The sequence below is a fragment of the Coturnix japonica genome, chromosome 7, assembly GCF_001577835.2.
Source record: "Coturnix japonica isolate 7356 chromosome 7, Coturnix japonica 2.1, whole genome shotgun sequence".
Classification (NCBI taxonomy): Eukaryota; Metazoa; Chordata; class Aves; order Galliformes; family Phasianidae; genus Coturnix; species Coturnix japonica.
Genome location: NC_029522.1, coordinates 12,206,412 through 12,222,732, shown reverse-complemented (window position 1 = coordinate 12,222,732; position 16,321 = coordinate 12,206,412). Strand labels below are relative to the sequence as shown.

At 38.7% G+C, this 16,321-nt stretch overlaps 1 protein-coding gene across 1 annotated transcript in view; it reads right to left on the bottom strand.

The window, feature by feature from the left end:
- PDE1A (phosphodiesterase 1A) overlaps nucleotides 1-16,321 on the bottom strand; it is a 191,838-nt gene that overhangs the window by 175,016 nt on the left and 501 nt on the right. The window contains exon 2 of the mRNA XM_015868294.2: nucleotides 15,787-15,822. The gene's annotated coding sequence lies outside the window, so the exon portion shown is untranslated. The remainder of the gene's footprint in view (nucleotides 1-15,786; nucleotides 15,823-16,321) is intronic.

Sequence of the window (16,321 nt, the reverse complement as noted above, 5' to 3'; positions counted from 1 at the left end):
TGACACAAAATCACCAAGGAAGTCAGGAAGCTGGGGTAAAATGCTGAATGAAGAAGCAGTTGCATCAAGAATCTCTACTGGCAGATGGGCTGAGAGCCCTGACTTGAATATGTAGGCTAGTTTAACACTATGGAAAGTAATTTGCATGCCTACAACCACAGGTATAAAATTATTTCCCCTAGGAGCGGGCTACTTTCAGACGAGAAGCTTATTGAGGATGGTGAGGAGACATCTATGAAAGGGCCAGTTTGGAGGAAAAAAAACAAACAAAAATGTACGGTCTAACACAGGAAATCTGTCTAGGTTACAGCAAGCAATGATTTAACTACTGAGGTAAACAAATAGCATACACAACAACACAAAACTCCAAACACTGTTGATAGCAGTGCTTACCTCTCTTGGAAAGCAGCTTTCTCTTTTTCTCTCATTTAAAGCTTCATCGCCATCACCATATTAGTGCCTAATTGCTGTTGTAGACATACAGGAAAGTGCCTGTACACACAAAACCCCTCTTACCCTCACACAGCAACAACGGCAGACATTTACTTTTACGAAAAGGAGCTTTCAGCTTCTGTGCTTCCCCATGCATCAGCTGTACAGTCATATATAATGCACCCCGTGGGGAAAGCAGAGCAATGAAAGCAGAAAAGGTGAGAGGCACTTATAATGCTTTGAAGGACCCTAGAGATGAGTGGTTACAGTCACATAAGTGCAACTGCTTTAGCTGGTTTACTTTTTAATGTCAGTCAGCTAAGAATGTCCTTCAACGGACCACGTGAATCTGACCTAATATCACATCACTATCTAAAAGGGCAAATTCCTTCCCAGTACTCCTAAGTAGAGTATTATTGCTATTTCCCTTGTATTAGTGCAAGCACTGTTGTGGATAAATCATAAGCTTCTCAGAAAATTGATTTGTCTGGAACTAGACCAGCAAAAGCCATAAAAACTGATTCATTTTCAATCATAATGGTTCTTTGCTCCAGCAGACTGCATGCTCCATTGGCAGCAGCCCAAAGAATGGGGCAAAACACACTGCATAGCATGGAGGGGAAAGCAGGATCCCTCCTTTCAGTAGAAGCTTGGCTTAAAAACAACACAGCCAGAGACATGGTATTAGTTAAGCTATCTGAGTGGAAATTCTACCCATGTGTGGTACATCTTTTATCTTCCATTAAGATGTACCGAAACATGCCAGCATTAACTAGAATTACACAATCTTGGTTCCATAATGCTTCTTTGGCAGTGGTGGAGTGCTTATGATCTTCTTTCAGCATGTACATTTCCTTGGAGTGAAAAGTAACACTGTTCTTTTCATTCTAGAGATGAAACTTGGGATAAGTGGTGCACACTCAAACCAAGAACCTGCCTTGGAGACCGAAATAGTAGCTCAGCAGTCAGCGCTTCCAGATGTGAAAGCAATGGCTGGGTGTGCTACTGAATGAATCAGAGGTGGGGTGTGAATTAATCAGTGTAAAAACCTCAGCACGAAAAGTAGAGACACTAAAGTATCTGCAGTTTGAACTGTTAATTTCATTGTCTTTCCAACATATTTCCATGCCAATCTTTAATGTCACTTTCAGTCTTTACAATTGCTGAGGGCTCTTCAGGGAAATTAACCATATCTGAGCTTCTTTAACATCACAGAATGTGAAATGAAAGCATAACCAAAGCTTTTAAATGTCATTATTAACCAAAAAAGTACAATATAATTATTTAATTCTATTTCTTCTATAGTCACATCTTGATGGTTACCCAAAATGTTACCACAATGATCTATCATGCAGAAGTGGTTATGCTAATCTGTATCTATTCCTGCCATAAGAGGATGGGGGTGAGGGAACTTATGCCTTTCAACAAGCAATTTTAATGTGGAAAAATACAATTTATTTTAAAATGTCATTCCTATGACATTTTTGCCTTTTTTTGGAAAGCGTGGCTTGTTTAAAGACACGAGCTCTTAGGAGCCCACAGTTCCCCAAGGAAACTGAAATGTGAGCCTGATTACTCAAGGTTGCAAAAAGCACAAAAACCTCAAGCATTAAACCCTAATCCTTCTGTTTAATTATCATCAACTAAAAACTTCAGGATCTTTATTCCTCAAACAATTTCCCTTCCTAAAACACCCTACCAACTGGACTTTCCATGAAATAAAACCTAACTTCCATTACTTTGCAAAAGCCACGATGAAGTTTTCTCTAATCTCGTGGCTGACGTACAATCTCACTTGTTCTAATAAAAGTATTTTATCAAATCCCACAAAGCCTGTGATTACAATAACTCCACTTGCTTCATAATAATTGCACGCAATTTCAGGAGGTATTCAACTGTGCATAATGACTTAATTAAATCATTCCAACACTTGACATAATAGATACTCATAACGTTGAATTTTGATCCCAGAATTTCCTAGATTTCAACTCCGTGCTTTGAATAGAAGTTCAGTCACATGCTCAGTATTAGACACAAAAGAAAACAGGAAGAGTTACTTGTATAAACTCACAACTATGTCTAAAACAACACCAAACTATGTCTAAAATGACACAGAAGTCACATACAAACATGACTGAGCTCAACAACATTCATGCTGTACTGCTGCAATGCAACTACTTGTACATGAACGAGTATCTTTAAGGAAATGCATGCATTTGAAACTACTGGATAGTAGTTTCTCTCATGATTTAACTACCAATGGCTTTTGCTTCCAGCTGGAAGCAACACCAAGGCATCCCCCCAGCACTCAGTTGTGCCAAGGAACTGACAGGTAGCAACATTCCTCTGATCTACATATTCATCCCAGATGACGAAACTCTATTTGCATTCTGTTCTTTTGCATGAAGAGTTTCAGTTTTTTTGTCTTCTCCCATCTGTATCTACATGGATTTTCTCCTTATTTTTCCTCAGTTCTAATCCAAAAGACTAACAACTCACAAATACAATTTTATAATAGTCTCACTGGTTTATAATACACCACACTGGAGTTATCATACTACAGCCACTTTATCCAGATTGTTGTTGGAGGTGGGGGAAAGCAACTTTGGAAAACAATATATAACCTATGCAATAACCAGAATCAAAGTTTTTTATGATACTATTGCTTTTTGTCTTTTGAGATACAATACCATGTGTGGTACACAAAATAGAAGAGACAAACAGTCAGATCTTGCCCTGTTAAGAATGAAATAGAAAACATTTATGCCTATAAATCCATAACTGCATTAAACAGACTAAAAAATGTATTTTTAAAATCCTAATAAAATGATAAAGCAGCCATTAACACTGCACCACATAAAAAAAAGAAAAAGTAAATGATTCCTGTCACCTGAAATATTTAATGGACCACTTCTCTCTCCAGAAACCACCACTTTCTACTGCTCTCTGCTGTATTACTCTGCTAACATTATCTTCCATGGGATTTCTGTATATACAGAAGCATGTAATCACATGCTACTGTGCTCACTCTTGTTAAAAAACAAGTGTGCACACCACTAAGTCATAGTTCTGTAACAGATATTGCAATACCTATTATCAAATAATACTTAAGAAGAAATACCAGCTAAAAATGTCAGGAAAAGTGAAACTCTACTTATTTAATAGGATCTCCTTTAAAAAAGTATAATTCTACATAAAGATGAGAACGTGGAAAATTGTTATCCTCCATACATACATACATGTAAGAATATATACATCATATATATATATATCCCATACTTTTTAAAGCCTGTTGCCTTTCACAGTTTATTTGGGCTTCCCTCATCTATTACAAAGTTAAATAAGGATTAATATTCCTTGCATTCATCATTTTTAGAATGGTAAACCCAAGGCAGATATCAAGCCAAGTATAAGTTATCCAGTTTAAAGTATACTCACTAGATAATGCTATAGGGTCTATAGAAAACACTTTGTCCATTTCTGTACATGCATTAGTTTAACTCGTGACATATATGAAAGATCAGCCTCTATCAATATGCAGTGGTTCCTTTATGAAAAATAAAACTTGATGTCAGAACGAGCTTTCCCTTGCTGTGAAACTTTCTGTCTTTTCTAAACAAATGCATAATGCATTTAATCAAGTAACCCAAGATCACACAGTTAATCAGTGTAGAATGATTTTATCAGAACCCATTCACAGTTTCATTTGCAAAAATAATTAATTAGCTGTGGAATTGCAATTATAGGAAGAAAAATGTGTTATTATCAGTCAGAAGTGAAGCTAGACATAAATCTCACTCATCTCTGGATATTCAAGATCCTGAAAAATTCCCTCCAATCACACTCACACATAACATGAAATTTTCTGAAGTGAAAAATATATGTTCAAATCGAGCAAAATATCCAATCAAGAAAATTCATTTAAGTTTACAATTAGTCTGAATTTTTGCTGCGTTCCAGAAGTATGCACTAGAAAATAAATGGCTACATAAAGCACATGCAACGAACAGATTTAGGAAAGAAAAAGGTCCAATACATTTTGATTGCATGAGTAGATAGGGAATATTTCCTACAGTTGACAAAGGAGTATTTATCTGGGACTTGAGACATAAAGCAAACAAAATAAAACAAGGCATGCTACAGAAATTTAAGATTTAGTTCATTAGTGTTTAAAAAAGAAAAACATTCTGGAAGCTTTTGATGAAATCTTGTAAATAAGAGATTGACTTTTTTAGGGTTAAGACTCCACACTGAGGGGGAAAAACACCTCATAAGAGACATTAACAATAAGCAAATAAACAAAGTATAGACTTGCTTGATTACATATAGACAGTGAAAATATCTGTGTTTGCAGCAGCCTTCAAAATGCAGTCCTGGACAAATTGTTTTAGAAATATTTGTCCCCACCAATTACTTTAAACAAAATCCTTTAGCAAACTCTGTGAATCAGCTAGAAGACAGGCACTGGGAACGAGGCTCATCTGTTTACCAGATCTCTCATGTACACTGGCCAGCACATTTCTCTCATTTAAACAGAGTCCAGCCTCAAGAAGTTGCTGTTTACTCGCAGCAGTAAAATATCCCTGAGGGCCCAGCCAAACAAGTTCTAGACCACATAAACTTTCTGGTTACTACAAGGGGCAACAGGTTCTTGTCACTGCTCAAAGACAAATGTAATTTGCTGATTATTTCTCTTGCCACACACTTAGTGTGACTGTTAGCTATGTCGGCCTAAGTTCTACCAAGAGATGTCTTATTGAAGTAACCACTCCACCATTTGGCATGTTTTACACATCGAGGGAGGGAATGCAAACAAAATATTCTTCAGAATAACTGTAAATATGTTAAAAATGCTGAGTTATGAGTTTTCCTCTTCTTGTAAGAGTAAACTCAAAAGTACATGGAGCAAACTAACAAATATCATTGTACACAATTACAGAAAGCTATAACTATGTAGGTCACTCCAAAAGTAATGCTTCCCATTTATTTCCATGGAAACTACAGCAGATATAATGAGCACAACAACACTACTGGATAGATCAAATTGTCAGCTGAAAACCACCATTTTTCAACATAATCACTGCCATTAGCTGTGCATTGTGAACAAGAGCCTGCATGCTGCTTTCATAAAAATCTGCACTAGTGGATCTGATCCACTGCTTCACAACTTCTATGACCACATCCTTGTTTGGAAAATGTTGCCAATGCAGCCCACCTTTCATCAGCTGGGACAGATGTCAGAAGGTGCCAAATCTGGATTATATGGCAGCTGTTGTAGGACAGTCTAGATAAGATGGGCAATACACACCATGGTCTTCAAACTGGTATAGGGCCTGGTGTTATTGCCTTACAACAGAAAGGTTGTCATCTTCTCTAGCCTTACTCTGATTTAAACCTTCAGCTTTGTCAGCACTGTGATGCAGCAGTCAGCTGATGGCTTGTCCAGGTTCAAGGAAATTCAGAAGGATCACCCCCCCTTCCCTATTCCAAAAAACAATGCATAACACTTTACCCAGCATGGACTGCATCTTGAACTTTTTCCTTTGATGGAGAGTTCACTTCTTGTCACACAAGGAACTGCTGTTTTGACTCCAGCTCACAGTGATGACAACACAACCCATCAGAATACAGGAAACTATCACCTTCGGCCTCATGTTGGTTCAACATATCCTTACAAATCTGCACACAGTGTTTCTTCTGTTCCTGCATGAGCACTTCTGGGTCCCAGCTGGCACAAAATTTGCAATATTCCAACATTGCCATCATTGTTTCCCCATGCACTGAAGATGACACTCAGCTCTATACAGTTCCCTGCTCACAATCCTGATGGAGACACTGTTCATTTTGTGGTGTGACAGTTGTACACAAGTGTCTTGGAATGCCACTTGTCTTTCACATTGTTGCCACTGCTGAAAAGTACCACTCAGCATCTCACTGTGCTCACACCTACAGTTTGGTCACTATAAACACTCTGAACTGACAGTGAATGTCAATAGGTGCCATAGTCTTCTACCACCGGTGCCTGAGTACTGTTCTATATATCAGCTCCAGTCAAGTCAACTGACACCTGAGGAACAGCTAGCATTCAGAACACTCCCTTCTCCACACTGCAAGATCCTGCCTCCAAAACCACTCATATGTAAAGATGTTCTGCTTAGACCTGCTATACTCCACATGTAACAGGAAGAGCTACCTGAACAATACTGTCCTGAAACATCTACAGCCAAATCCCCAAATGCAACAGGTAAATGGAAGCTGAGGTTGAACAGGAAACTGACAAACAGAAACCAGGCTTCATCAGCCTTTGTAAGGCAAGTTAGCTCATTACTCTTCAATTAGCAAAGGCTGTAAGTGGCAAGTAGTCACAAAGGACTGTTGACATGTGACAGACTGTTAGACTTAAAGAAGCCTGCCAATTAGGGTCTAAACTCTCAGTATCACCAGTACCAGCTGAAGAATTTAAGAAGCCATCCAGTCTCCAGCTGCTTATGGCTGTCCCTGAGATGGGATGTCACACCTTCTCAATCTGCTGTTCAAGTGCTTGCACGATGGTATTCTCAGCCCAGTTTAGTATGACAGAAAAGTTGCTTCAAAGATGAACTATGTAACTGCTGTTCAAGTTGAATCAACTTTAATGACTAAACATTTTTTTCAGGAAAAGAGGAAGGCTGATAAACTTCATAAGGGTAGGTGAAACAAAAACAGGACAGACATCTAATCTTGAGTCTGGGTTTTGGTTCTTGCTTTTTTCTTAGATGCATACAGAAAATTAACATACAAAAAATTAAGTTTTACTTCAATATTAATCTTCAGAATACCACGTTACATTGCCAGTTTAAAAATGGGAATAGAGATATCCCCGTGCTTCAGAGGAAAGCTGAGAAAAATCAGTTGCTTCATATTTACAAGCTTGTTACATGTCCATGCTGAGCACCATAAAGGTTTATAAAGTTAACAACTTGTCATTCTGTGATAAAAACAGCGCAGGAAACAAAGCACTGGCTATCCTTCATTCAAACCATGACAAAAGAAACACAAAGAATAGCTTTGTGCTAAGTGTACATTCTCTTAATTCATCTACTTCAACACGGAACAACACACACAGAACCGTAACAGCTGCCAATTGGAAAAAAGAAAAGCACAAGCAGCTGTAATTTCTTACTATTTCAAGTACTTCCTATTAATCTTAGCAAAGCCATTTCCATCAAGTTCTCTGTGCCTAAGAAGGCACCTTGGTAGTAATCTGTACTAAGCTGCACCCATAGTTCATAGTGATGTATGTTATATACACTGAGGTAAGATGTTTGGGTTACTATTTTCTGAATATATATTTAAGTTTGCAGAGCATTCTAAGAGCAGAGTGAGTAACAGATGGATGGAGAGAGTGTGTCCTGACAAATTACATGCTTTTCTGTTCCTATTTAAATTGTAAATACCATGCTGGTACAAGTTACCCTGTGAATAACTTGCAGTACACACTTACATAATCTGCTAATGTGAAGCATTGAAAAAAAAAACGTTCACTGCTAGTTAGGAACCGGGCAGAATGATTTGAATGCATGTAAAAAGCAGCTAATACTGACTTTCTACACAGATTTTTTTAATAGATTTGGTTTCTATCATATAAACCAAGAAACTAACAAAATGCAATCAGGAGATTGAATGTCTTCAGTACTAAAGCCCTTGCAAATTGCCACATGAAATAAATCTGTCACGCAGAATTAATTCATCTTCATATTTTACCAGAAAATTTTTCCCCACTGTTCTCTATTAACATAATTTTTGGAAATATCACATGTCCAAATGCAGGTATCCAGGGCAGTGCATACAAGGCCAGGCAGGTGAAACTAATGTGTGCTTCTAACTCTGATCCAGATTTTCACTCTTGCTTTGGGCAAGTTCAGACCAAAACTGGGAATGCTTCTCTGAATGTGAACACACACCACGACAGCTCAACAGGAGGCAGCTGGGTAGGCACCACCTGCACATCCTCTCTCCTCATTTTGGAAGCATCTTGTGACAGAAACCCAGTCACACAGGGCAGCAAGGACATCATGCAGTGTAGGTACAACCTTAAGCAACCTGTCTTAGAAGACAAGCACCTCTCTAATTTCTAAATCCTATTTATCTAGTGAGGAAGAAATGAAATGAGTGGGCCAAAATTCACTTATCACTGCAGTCGTGAACTCTAAACCACCACAACGCTACGCGTTGTCTGTTGCCAGTTGACAAAGGATGCACAACTAGATAGTTTAAAAACATGGCTAAAAAAATAACTATCAATGCATCACCCATGTTTTATGGCCCTACTGATATGCAGTGGGAAGTTACATGCAAGATATAGGCTTTCACAAGCAAAGAGAATACTCTTCCTGCCCATCTTAAAAATGGGATATTTCCACAGTGCTGGCACAAGTAGAATACCTCAAACACACAAACAAACCCGTTGTACTGCACCCACAGGAGCTGAGACTCATCTCCTCACTTCAAAAGAGAAGGGTCAGTAAATTGTCTCACTATGTAAGGATAAGACTGTGCATAAGATCATACATCATCCCCAGTGTTCAAAATCCACAGGCAATATTGAGGTGAAAATGTTATGAATTGAGAAATTTCTGAAGTTGCTTGTAAATAAATGTCCTTTAGAACCATGATATTTTCTTTCACATCTACAAGGCAGAAGAGTTTACACTGAGAATTTACATCTCATTGTCTTTGTAAAAGATAATGCTTCCTTATCTTTGTAAAGCGATTTCTCCCCATACTGAAAACTGTAAGGTGGGCTCCCTCTAGCGTACATCTCTGGTACCAACTTGGAAAAGAGCATCGATGAGTTAAATGGCCCGACATCTGAGCAAGCACCTCCATCCAAAATAAAAGAGCACAATTGAGAAAATTGTTTACTATTACTAGTAAACTAAATATTACTAAAATATTACTAGTTAAATGGGTTTATATATCCGTACAGAACAATTACACTCTTAATGCAGCACAGCAAAATTTGAGTGTCCATGTATCTACCAGATGATCCAAATAAATGTTGAGATATTTCCAAATCCTGAAGCTAAGTGAAAAACTGGAATCCTCTACCTATATAAAAACTTCATTTAACTTCAAATAATAATGTTTGTATAAAAACATCACTTTTGAACATGGCTGAAGGGTTGTTTTTAGTAATTCCAGCACACTACAGCAACCTTAAATTTGGTCTTATTTCATTCACATCGCTGGATATTTTTTCAGTCAATATGAACAGAAGAACATGCCTTTAGATTATTAGCTCAACAGTAATTAGAGAAGGGTGTACCGAGTGTGGGTGGACAACTTTTGCCATCATCTATTGAAAGTTGCATTTTAACTCAGGCTACCTGCTCTTGTCTTCCACTCAGAAGAGGGCGAGAGGAGGGGTAATGGTGAGCAGAGGCTGGGCTGTGATTCCCCCAGCAGATGCACCAGGGCAGTAGGGCTGAACAAGCACAGATGGGGCCCCCCACACACACCCCGGGTTCTACAGCTCCCAGTAAGCTGATAATCCAGGTGAAAGATGTACTGTTTATCATGCTTCAAAGGTAAGTTTCTGAAGAACAGTCAAAGGAGTGAATCACTACCAAAGCACATTTCTTCAGGGAGAACCTCTATTTCTATCTCCATATTTTATTTTGAAGGTTTTCAGTCAATGCGCCTCAGAAAGCCTCAATGCGCTGCATCCCATACCACACCATGAGAAAGCACAGTTTATCACTTAGTCTGTGATTAATTTTATGACAGTGTCCTACAGACACTATGCTCAAACATGAATAAATTAGCTCCTCCAAAGCACTGGTCTTGTAGACGCCCTCAGGAAGGCAGCTGCCCCAGCAGCCAGCTCCTGCCTGCCAACTCTGCTGCTCCATGCCCTGCCTGCAGCAAGTTATGCAGCACCATAGGCCTGGGAATGAGCAGTAGCAAAGCATTTTGTTCTCCTAAACCAGAAACAGGAGAGCACACTTACAGGAGCTCTGACACATCAAATTGGCAGAGGCAAAGCTGAGAGGTGTGAGAGCCTCAGACAAGTGCCTGCAGTCAGACACCCCAGTCCAGGCCGCAGTGTCACATAAATGAACAGCGATAAAAAAGACGTTCAACAGCAACGACAAAGTTCTCAGTAAATACTGCATGTCTGAACATGTACCAGCCAGCTAAAAATTGCTTCTATGTTTATTGTAAACAGGCAGTCAGGGTGGAAGCATCTTGATTTGCAATCTATATGTGAATGCATGTTTACATAACAAAAATGAATCATAGAAACTTCAGCTTCAGCCATATTTCAAGACATTCTTGGATCACATTAATACAATATGGCATTTCTACAACTGTTCAGTCTATTACCTTGATTTCACAGACTTAAATCCTGCAAAATGCACACAGAAACAGCTTTTTTTAAAATATACAGCACTTTCAGTCCTGCCATTATGTTTTTAACATGCACAGAAATGCAAAGTACCTGCAGGATGTGACCACATGTGCTAAGCAGTTTTCTCCTACTTTGAAAACAGTCCTAACAGCCCTACTAATATCCTGATCATTTGCTCACCAGAAGTCACAATTATTACTTTTCACTTCAAACAGCAATGGAGCACAGAGTTACAACCAAACAACGTGAGCACTCTTGCTTCAGTCAAACACCAAAGAGGAGAGAAGCTGCAGTGAGCTGAGGCTCCCAAAGTAAGGATGAGGACACAGTTCAATATACCTACATAAGTTCACAGCACAGGGCCAGGAGAGCTCTCTCTTTAGAATCCTACCCAGCATCCAGACTGGACCACTGAAACACTAGTAATGAGACTTAAGCACATGCATTTATTGCACGTGTGTGAAGAAGAAATTTGCTGAACTGATACTTTAAAAAGCTTGTGTTTATTAGAAATCTTCATATTATTGCAATTTCATTACAGAAGTTAAAACTATATGATGATTCAGTGCACGAATTCAGCATTTATTTATGGATCATGAATTTTAACAGGAGCACAGGGAACCATTTTAAAGGAATATAGATAAAAATAGTACCATTACCATCCATTCCAAACTAATGAGCCAAATTTAGATGGCTATTGTTCTTCAGGCTCACTAATGATAACTGAATATGAATCACAAGAAACGTAAAATACATTGATTTCAATGTGGTCTTTTAAAACATTCTCTTTTCAACAAAACTATACATACAAACTAAGGAGGATGGGCAACACAAGGAAAACAGAGTTGAATTCTCTACAAAATCAGCAAAGGTTTAAACTGAAGCAGTTTACAGTTAGAGTTGTAAACAAAGATGAATGTCACATCAGTAAAAATGAATGTTTTTCTTATAATGTTACCTTCAGAAATCAAATGAAGGGTGATATGTAATTCAAACTAAACTTCCTGTATGCTGAGGTGGCTACAATAAAGGTAAAAGGCCTTGTTAATATGGCACATACCTGCATGCAATTTGATATTCCAATGCTAGAATACATCCATACCACTAATAATCATTTACCTGCTTGCAGAAAGGAAGGGGCAGCATTAACACTGCCAATGACAGCAGGCAAATGCCTGCTCCATCCTTCAGTGTTAAACTACTAAATATACCAAAGGAATTATCTTTGTATCTCTGAGCAAGGATGATTTTAAACCTCAAATCACAACTTTCAGATGCCATTTAGTCTGTAAAACAGCTGCCAGATAGTTTGCTCTAACAGTGCACGAGAATATATAGAGGTTGGCCCAAAACATACTGTTTCCACTACACTCTGAGTGATGGCTCAGGTTAGAAGCGTAACAGACACAAAGGAACACTGAGGCATGAAGACCAGAAGAGTAGAGTTCTAACAGAGCTGCATACCAATGAGGAGTTACCCTTCATAAATAGCACCATATACCCCTAGTCACAAAACCCTTGCATTGAAGAACATTTACAAGGATAATGACTGTGACACCAAGGGAACTATTTTTGTGAATACTCGCAGTAAAGGAGCACAACTTAAGCTGTTAATATGTAAAAAAAAAAAAAACAACAAAACAACCTAATCTTCTTCCTTCTTTATAGCTTTTCTCTCAGTTTCCTGTAAGCAGAGTAATTCCTAGTCAAAGTTACAGGCTAGCTGAGTTTGGTCTACAAGGAGCAACTGCACTCCCCAGAGAGCACAACCTAATTATAAACAAGCCCATGAACAGAGAGCTGGACATCAGGGCTTCAGCAGGAGAAAGTCATACAGCCAGGCATAGCCATACAGGCCAGAAGAGCCCATACTGAAGAATGAGAAAGCTGGGCAGCAGAGGGAGGAAGGCAAACATAAGCCTGTCTGATTTCACCTCAGTTTCTCTCATGGGTTTAAAGTCCCACAATTTGACCGGCTGTTCATGGGACCACAGCAGTTTGTGGAGATGGGAATCTTTGGTAAACAGTGCTATCATAACATTGTATCTGTGAAACCACACATTAAAACACCTCTAAGTATTTCTTTGAGGCAGTCTGAAAACAAAATAAAGCCACAGGAGGAAAAAAAAACACTGTAAACTAAACTAATCAGGAATTCAAAAGATCAACCAGTGGCAGATAAAGTCAGACATAAAGTACAGCCTTGTGCTCAAGAACCATGAAGAAACCCTTAAAGTGAAATATACATTACAGGAAATTTCTGGCCCCCGCAGCTGTATCTCACTTTTACCTCCTCATCTTTTCAAAACTACCAGAAGCCATCCCCTTGACAAGCAGCTCACAAACACCTTTCCAGTTGCACCAGGGAAGCTTCAAATAAACTAAAAAGTTCCAACAGAACCAAGTCCTGCCTTTTTAAAACACCAAATGCCACACATCTCACATTTTCAAGATCTGATAAGAAGGCTATGCAGCCCCTGGTGGGCTCCTCTGGATTTTAGGGTTATTTTGGAAATGCAGGGGGTTCATTTGGACAAGGGGTCCCCAGGGATCCTACCACCAGGAATGACTGAAGAGAAGCATCCGTGCTGCTCACCCTCCTCCTGCCAGCTCTACAAACGAGTTACTGCCACTCGCTCCACAGCAACCTGAAGCATGAACTGGTTTGCAGACACCGGGGCCTGGAAGAGCTGTATCACATCACACTTTCAGCCAATGAGAACCCATTAGATAGTTCACAGGAAATGGCCCAGCCAACAAATGGGAAAAAAACAAAGCCCAAATCCCCCTGAATCACCCACCACCCATCACCCACCCATCACCCACCACACAGGAACCTTCCAACTCCCACAGTCTTCTGTAGCTTTCAGTTTCTTTAAACTGCTAATAAGAATTAAAGAAGTAAATGCCAACGCTGAAACTTCCAAATGTAGTGTAATTAACAGATTTTCTGCACAAAACCGTCTTTGCTAACAATTATTGCATATTGCACTGCAGAAAGAAAAAGTCCTCAGAAAAGCTGAATGCTAATTTTAAAGCAATCAAAAATGCATAGTTGTTTTAAAATTACAAGAAATGGCTCTGTAACATCTTGACTATCTAAACAGAAACAGATGGTTTACATGGCTTTACTGCTTAATTAAACACTTTATATACACTACAAAATAACATCTGATGGCATTCCTTCTGACGGGCTTTCTCAATTTAAATTACAAAGTAATCTTAAGTATGCATCATATTAAGCTGAAAACTAATAAAGTTCATATTCAATACCAATCTACCAGTGTAGTTTTTACTAATTCCTGTGAAAAAACACAATCAATGGTTCATCTCCTTATTTCTTCCTTGTGATAATGCTAGCGTTTTTTCCCCATACTTCTACCAGCTTCCTTCACTTTATATAATATTAATTCAAAAGTAAATATCTTAGATTTCCACCTTCCTTTGCCTTAAAAAACAAACAAAAAACAAACAAACAAACAAAATAAAAGGACAAAGAAACAGGAAAAAATAAGATGGAATTTATTGTATAAAGAACTTAAAACCACCTCCAAACAAGATAAAGGTATGGATGTTGCTCTCCTAGCAAGATACAACTACCCACATGTAGGAAAGATCTGAGAAAGACGGTAATGAAGAAGCTTGAAGAAACTACTTGAAAACATCACGAGTGAAAGACAACAGGGAAGAGGTGTGCTGACAAAGGAGTAAAGTCAGTTTACCCAGTTCCACAGAGCCACAATCACTGTATTGGAAGGAAAAGATGAATACAAAGGAAAGATTGAGCGTAACAGTCAAAGTTTTAACTACATAAATCATTATTAAGTTCAAACTTGCTGCAGTAAGTCAAGTGAAAGAGGGGCTTTCACAACTATTAATTATAGTTAACAGCATTACTTTTTAATGCTGATGCAAAACTGATGTAGTAAAAGGTAAAAGCAGATAAATAACAAAATTATTCAGCCAGGTGCTTGTTCAAGTGTGTGACTGCTAATGACATGCTAAGATTGGAGTGAACTTCACTCTGTTCTCATTGATTATAGTTCAAACTGGATAAATTGGAACATAAATTGGCATATCAACTGACGGCCTTGCTCCACTACACTTCAGTACAATCTTTATACAAGATGATGACCAAAAGCACAGAACAGAAGGATGAAGTTGGCTTGCGAGTCACATAAAGTCATGAGAGTTGCAGATCAATATGACCTCCATCTACCATCAGCTCTGTCATTAGCACATATTTAAACCCACAGCAGTCTTTCTGCTTCTTTTCAGGCATTTGTTCAGCACCAAACTTCATGAAACTTCAGAAGACGTTTTCGGTCCCATTAGCCCACCAAAAACCCACATTAAGCAGCAGCAGAGCAAACCATTAAGAGCTATTCCTTAGCTAATGACAAGCAGCTACATCATGCTCAGTCCAACGTATATTGCCACTAAACTATAGAAAGATACAGAAGAAATAATCCAATTTTGCCTCGCAGTTGTACAAACACCTATTTGGTTAAAAATGCCATTACCAAAAAATGTGAAGCTTCTTTTTAAAAACTATATCAAAATATTGACCCTAGAACACTGAAGTGATGTGATAGGAGTAGAACAGTTAACTGCTGAAGCGATCCACACCCTCAGAGCTTTGCAGAAGTCTACCCCCTATTTGCATTAACACTTAAATTCAGTATTCAAAGCCACAATGAAAACAGCAGAACGATTAACTCACAGGACTCACAGCCACTAGAAATAAAAGCAAATAACGTAGAGAATGTTATTAGACTTTTTTTTTAAACCCATACAAGTATACTGTACCTTCATTACTTTAATATAAGCTTAATATTAAATTTTAATCATGACTGCCTGTTCTCGTATTCCTCAAGCTAAACGAAAGCTTTCACCCTTTGCCACGATAATGCTGCTTTCTATCCGCATATCGGTTCATAGCAATAACTGATTTTGCATACCTAGCAGCTGCTTATAATCCTCAGGTGCCACCTGAGCTGCAAAAAAATCAGAAGAAACACGACTGTTACTTATACATCCTTGCTTAGCAACAGCACGTTTATGTTTTGCCAAGAATTCTTTACTTAATACCCCCCAGGGAGCGTTTGCATCATCCTGTGATGATGGAGCTTTAACAGCCCAAGGTCCCCACCCGGCTAAGAGATTCCACGGCAATGAATACCACCCCCACGAAGAGAAGAGAGAAGAACAGAAAATAAAAGTGCATTTAAAAACGTAATGGGAAGAAATATAGATGTTTCAGGGTGAGGTTTTTTGTTTGTTTTGGGGGGTTTTGCTTTGTGTGCGTTTTTGTGCATGTTTTGATTGCTTAAATTTTGGAATAACAAGGAAATTAGACACAAATTCCTCAGGTCCACTCCACTGTAGCACATACATTGTAGCTGTAGTACCCGGAGCGGCACTAGGAGGGCGGTGCTGTGCTGCTCAGGAGGACCGGGTACAAAACGTGGGTAGTTGGAAGGTGTGTCGAGTTTG